This window comes from Triticum urartu, chromosome 6A (genome assembly GCF_056163025.1).
Source record: "Triticum urartu cultivar PI428250 chromosome 6A, HENAU_Tu73, whole genome shotgun sequence".
NCBI lineage: Eukaryota > Viridiplantae > Streptophyta > Magnoliopsida > Poales > Poaceae > Triticum > Triticum urartu.
The window spans coordinates 346,710,365-346,715,615 of record NC_141878.1 but is presented as its reverse complement, the minus strand read 5'-3'; the positions used below and the strand labels follow the sequence as shown (position 1 = coordinate 346,715,615).

Sequence of the window (5,251 nt, the reverse complement as noted above, 5' to 3'; positions counted from 1 at the left end):
TCCTTGTAGATGGTTAAAAGGCAACTTGTATATCACTGTTGTGGTTTTTCATAGATAAGAATGGTTCTTATAGTTCGCCTTAGTAGCCACATAAAATTGTAATAACAAAGTAGAGAACATCTAACTTGTTTTTGCACGACATGTTGTGATGTGGTATGGCCAAAATGTGATGTGATACATGTTGATGTATGAGATGATCATGTTTTGTAGTAGGTTCACGAATTGCATGTCGATGAGTACGGAAACCGGCAGGATCCATAGGGTTGTCTTTAATTTATTGTATGACCCGTGTGTCAATTATTAAATATCATGTAATTGCTTTACTTTATCGTAATGAGTTAGCAATAGTCGTAGAAGCAATAGTTGGCAGCGACAACCACATGACGGCATGATGTTGGAGATCATAGTATCATGCCAGTGACAATGGAGATCATGCCAGGTGCTTTGGGGATGGAGATCAAAAGCACAAGATAATGATGGCCATATCATGTCACATATAGTAATTGCATGTGATGTTTATGTTTTATGTATCTTATTTTGCTTAGGACAATGGGAGAATTATAAGATGATTCCTTCACTTAATTAAAAGATAAAAGTGTTTTCCCTAAGTGTGCAACATTGTGAAAGTTCGTCATTTTGAAGCACCTTGTGATTATAGGGTGTGATTGACTCTACGTTCGCATACAACGGGTGTTAGTCAGTTTTATGCGTGCGGAATACTTGGGTCAAACTTGACGAGCCTAACATGAATAGACATGGCCTAAGAACATGGAGGACCGAAAGGTCGAACATGAGTCATATAGTAGATATGCTCAACATGGAGATGTTCACCATTGATGACCACCCCATCTCACGTGATGGTCGGACATGGGTTGGTTGATTTGGACCATGTATAACTTAGAAAACTTAAGGGATGTTGATTTAAGTGGGAGTTCACTAATACTTTGATTAACCGAACCCATTATCATGGACATAGTCTAAAGTCTTTACAAATTTATGTTGTAGATCAATGGCTCGCACTGTAGCTCCCTCGAATTTTAATGTGTTCCTAGAGAAAGCAACTATGCGGAGTGGCTCAGTCATTTGAGGATTATCCTCACTAGTGCACAGAAATTTTACGTCCTTGATGCACCGCTAGGTGAACGACCTGCTCCCGCAAATCTGGACGATATGAACGTCTGGAAGACAAGGAATGATGACTGCACGGTAGTTCAATTCGCCATGCTTTACGGCTTAGAACTGGGGCTCCAAAGACATTTTGAGAACCACAGAGCAGATGAGATGTTCCAGGAGCTAAAATTGGTATTTCAGGCTCATGCCCGGGTTGAGATGTATGACACCTCCAAAAAGTTCTTTAGTTGTAAGATGGAGGATAACGGCTCTGCTAGTGAGCACGTACTCGAAATTTCTAGGCACTACAACTGCTTGAATTAGTTGGGAGTTAAATCTTCTGGATGAAGTGGCGATAGACAGAGTTCTCCGGTCACTCACATCGAGCTACAAAGGCCATGTGATGAACTATAACTTGCAAGGGATGGAGAAGATGATTCCTGAGCCCTTCGCAATGCTTAAGTCCGCGGAGGTAGAAATCAAGAAAGAGCATCAAGTGTTGATGGTCAACAAGACCACTAGTTTCAAGAAAGGCAAGGGAAAGAAACAGAACTTCAAGAAGAATGGCCAGCAAGTTGCCGCTCCCTTGAAGAAACCCAGGGCTGGACCCAAACTTGAGACTAAGTGCTTCTATTGCAAGGGGAATGGTCACTGGAAGCGGAACTGCCCCAAGTACTTGGCAGATAAGAAGGCTGGCAACGTCAAGAAAAGTATATTTGATATAAATGTTATTGATGTGTACCTTACTAGTGCTCGTAGTAGCGCTTGGGTATTTGATACTAGTCAGTTGCTAATATTTGTAACTCGGAACAGGAGTTGTTGAATAAACGGAGACTAGCTAAGGATGAGGTGATCATGCGTGTTGGAAATGGATCCAAGGTTGATGTGATCATCGTCAGCATGCTCCGTCTATGTTTACCCTCGAGATTTGTTACAAACCTGAATAATTGTTATTTTGTGCCTGCGTTAAGCATGAACATTATATATGGATCTTGTTTATTGTGAGACGGTTATTCATTTAAGTCAGAGAATAATGGTTGTTCCATTTATATGAATAACAAATTTTATGGTCATACACCCCTTGTGAATGGTTTATTCTTATTGATTCTTGGTCGTAGTTATACACATGTTCATAATATTGATGGAAAAGGATGCAAAGTTAATGATGATAGTACCACATACTTGTGGCACTGCCGCTTAGGTCGTATTGATGTAAAGCGCATGAAGAAACTCCATGCTATGGACTTTTGGAATCACTTGATTATGAATCATTTGAAACATGTGAACCATGGCTCATGGGCAAGATGACTAAAAGCCAGTTTTCCGAGACGATAGAGCGGGCAAGTGACTTATTGGAAATAACCAAACACAATAAGCTACATGGAAGGGTTGCTCCCTTGTGCTATCCACATCAGCTTAGGAGAAGTAAAGGGATAGACGCACACACACGTATTAGCTAGGAGGAAAAAAGAGGTTGATTGGGTAGTGAGGGAAACCAACCCTAGAAAATATCCAAATGTCCAAGCTGCCTCTACTACCTCCTCTCTCTCTCTCCCCTCCCTTCTCCTTCATGTCGCCTCGTCTCTCTACCTCTATCTCATCGCCTCTTCCAGGTCCTCCTCCCTTTTCCTTCCTCTGCACCCGAAGTATATGGCCAAAGAAAGTGATGTGAGCGAGGAGGCAACAGGTCCGGAGGCCATGTGCGAGAGGAAGTCAGCGCTCCTCCTCACATGGCTACCTCCTAGGTCTGGAGGAGAAAGAGGAGCCCAAGGGGGAAATTGTGCATCTAGGCAGTGGCTCAAGCGATGCAGGATGCCGACGATCGCCTGTGAGTGTAGTAGCTTCTACAGGTAGCGGGAGAGGCAGTCAAGGCTATGGGCGTGGCTTGGGGAGCGGCGCTTGCGTCGACGGACGGTGAGCATGTCTGGTGCCAACAATCCAAGGTAAGCTTCACCCAACTCTTCCCTCTCTCCCTCTCTTTTCCCATCTATGCTCACACCCAGCCAGATCCTCTCCCAGGTCTCGGAATTGCCAGTGATTTATGTCACATCCATGGATCAATTTAAAATACTACAATCTCCAATTAGTCAAGGTGGTCACTCATGCTACCCAGATCTTATCTCTTTATTTTATAAAAAAATAATCCGATGCACTATAATGCCATGAACATCTCTAAATGTTTACATTTTTCTAGCCGGTGCTTATTTTTTCCCCATGTATTTGTAACTAAAGCCCACATATACATACTCATGTATCTAATGGTTTATGGAGATTGGATCGCGATTGGGTTTGATCTGCTGTAGATGAGCCACATGGTGACGCTCAAGGAGGTGATCTCTATGGGGGATTGACTAACCCTTTGCCACGCAATCCGGCCTGCCCATGGTCGATGGCAAGCGCAGGTGCGTCGGGCCTTCTCCAAGAAGGACAAGGCTAGGGCATCCAATGGGGTCAGTGATATACTTCATCTTCCTAATTTGTACTGTAGCCCCCAATTACTTGCAGTTGTTACTTGCCACTCGTATGCATCTCTCTTACTAGGTAAATGAATCTTTATTGTTCAAGAAGAAATTTTTTTTTGCCAAGTAGAACCATAGATCCCTAACAAGGTCCTATACTGGTGTTGCCAATACTAGGGAGTGGATGCTAGGGAGGTCAGACCTAGCGGTCACCGACCAGGATTTCTTTAATTTCAGACCATGTTTTCTTTTGTCTTCGTTCTGCCTATCTAGATTGGTGGAATCTAAGTGATCTCCGAATTGCATTTTTTGATGGTTAATTATATTTTGTATCCTTGCTTTCAAAGTTACCCCTTGTTCATTGCAAGGGAAAGAGGCCTCTTGCACTACCCTAAATACAACACAAGTAGACTGTTGGTTACGTTAATTATGTCACAAGTTATTGTGCTCTCTGCATACTTTAGTTTTTGCTCAATTGTAGCTAATAGAACAATATTGCAATGCAGATAGTAATGGTATGAACACTTTATTCAGCAAACCATGAAAGTAATGGAAGTTAATAGAACAATATGCTAATATCAATGAACAATATTGGAATGTATGAGTATACTATAACTTGAGAGCTTTGGAATCTGCATTACAATATTGTAGATGAATTTGACTAATTGTGCATACACATTATTTAGCAACCCGTTTTAATGTATATCCCAACTCATTATTGTATTTTATATGCTTTTCCATTGTAAGTGCATTTAGTCCCACCCCTAGTTGGTTTTGAAGTATTGACGACGAACTTGGTTGAGGGACTAATGTGTTTGTGAGATTCACGAGAGAACACATGTAGAAGTCCCTATTGATTCGATTTACCCACCGAAGATGACCCCTAAAAATGTATGAAGATTGAAGACATTGGTGGTTCCGAAGACATTCGTGTCGAAGATAATGACACGTGAAGACAACTGCTTGAAGACAATGGAGTGCGAAGACATAGTTTCTTTCATAGTTTTTTTCTTCTTTCTTGAGTCATAGGAACCATCGAACTGTTAAGTGGGGTCCAGGTAAACAAAGTCAGAAAACTAACATGATGCTCAACCCAAAATCGTATGTCTTCGAGCGAAGTCAAATGACAGGAAATCTTACACTGAGTTGGATGAGTCAGCTTTACTTGTGACCCAAGTCAAGCTACCGCATGTGTTTGAAATCCGACCGTTGGACACGTGTCGGTTGTTCATTGACCCATGGTCATTTTGAACACATCATGTTGGGTTGCCTCATGGATATAAATAGCCCACCCCCTCCACCATAAATTGGTGGCTATTCTGAGTTAGTGCACAACTTTTGTCATTTGAGAGAAACCCAGCTCCGAAGCCTTTGAGAGAGAATCCTTGTGAGGACAAAACCAAAACACCCAGAGCCCAAAGAGTTTTAGGCATCACTGAAGTCTTTCTATTCTGCATGAATCAAAGACTTATTACACTTGAAGATTGTGATCTTCCAGTCGATTAGTAGTCTCCATCTTAGCATCCAGGAGTCATGTGCATTACCGTTGAACAAAGTCAATGAAGGTTTGGAAGTCTACCTTCAAGACTTACCTAAGTAATTGGGCGAGATCTGCGGGTCTTTGCTCAATGGGAATAAGGTGAACACGTGGTCTTCTAAGTTCAATATCAGCCTACCTAACC

General features: G+C 42.0%; 1 pseudogene; it reads left to right on the top strand.

Moving 5' to 3' along the window:
- The first annotated feature begins 1,281 nt into the window (after positions 1-1,281).
- On the top strand, positions 1,282-1,933 carry LOC147965207 (uncharacterized; annotated as a pseudogene).
- The last annotated feature ends 3,318 nt before the right edge of the window (positions 1,934-5,251 follow it).